Genomic DNA, 1425 nt, shown 5'->3' on the forward strand with positions numbered 1-1425 from the left:
GTTCTCACTGTGTCTAATCCGTCCCAGACCCCAACAGGCAGCCGTGAGAGACTTAAAAATGCCAGATTCCAGCCACTGGACTTTACTGGAGGAGACTGGGAACGGTTCTCGTGAGATAAAGATCCCAGGGCACTTAAGAGCAGGCCCTGTTTTCTTTGAAAGAACCACGGCTTGGCTATGGAAACGCAAGCAGCTCTTTTTAGGAGATGCTGGCCCAGCCGCCCGCTGCTGCTGGTGCCCCCGGCGGCCCCATGGGCTTCCCAAATAAGCAGGGCCGATTGTAGGGATGGCTCTTACATAGAAGCCGGGTTCTTAAAGCATTATCGGAGGCCAAGCAGGCATTTGTCTCTCTTTAAGCACAAGTCCGTTGCAGCTGGGATTCACTCAACCACTTTTGATTGCTTATCAAGGACACGGTCAAACTTGGTCAAACAGACAGGTTAAGCGACTAAAAAGTAACCCAGATGTAGCCTGTGATACGAATACAGCCTGTGCCTTTTTACCTGACCTGGTTAAGTATGCAGGTGGACAGACTGGAGTGGAATAGAAGTAAGGGGACGTTTTTTAAGTGATAGGCAGGTGCTATGGTAGGGGGGAAGGGAGGAAAGAGGGAAGGAAGTAATTTTGATGTGGGAGGGAGGGAGATTGATTCTGATGTGGAAGGAGGGAAGGAGGGAAGGAAGACTGATTTTGATGAGGGAAGGAAGGAAGGGAAGGAAGGAGGGAGGGAGGAAGATTGATTTTGATGTGGAAGGAAGGGAGGACAGAAGGAGGGAAGACTGATTTTGATGAGGAAGGAAGGAGGAAGGAGGGAGGGAGAGAGGGAAAGAAGACTGATTTGATGTGGGACAGAAGGAGGGAGGGAGATTGATTTTGATGAGGAGGGAAGGAGGGAAGGAAGGAAGGAAGGAAGGAAGGAAGGAAGGAAGGAAGGAAGGAAGGAAGGGAAGGTCCCACAGGCTGCCTTCTTTTTGCAGCTACCCAAAGGTGCCAGGCCATTCCATCTTTGCATGTTTTTCTGTCCCTGGTTGCTTCTCCCTCCCTCCCTCCCTCCAGTTTTTCCTGCTCTCCAGAAACCTTGGCTGCATTCTCTGAGACAGGAAGGTGTCCCCAAGCCTCGGGAAGGAAAAACACTCTGTGCTGAACCCAGAAAGAGAGTCTCGGTGGGGCTGAGGTTGGCCGGGCTCCAGTCCTGACATCACCTGGGAACTGGATCCCGAAACGCAGCTGTCCTCGTCTTTGTCTTTGCTTTGGTTTTTTTAAAACGTTCCAGTGATGTTTTCAGCATTCTTTTTATAGCTCTTTCTCCTCCCAAATATTTTAGGCTCTTGAAATGTTTAACCCCCGAGAACTACGATTCTGGGCTGGAAAGGGGGATGAGTAGGATGGGTCTAGGCACTCGGCAAGACAAATATTGATCTCCAG

This window comes from Candoia aspera, chromosome 3 (assembly GCF_035149785.1).
Source record: "Candoia aspera isolate rCanAsp1 chromosome 3, rCanAsp1.hap2, whole genome shotgun sequence".
Lineage (NCBI taxonomy): Eukaryota > Metazoa > Chordata > Lepidosauria > Squamata > Boidae > Candoia > Candoia aspera.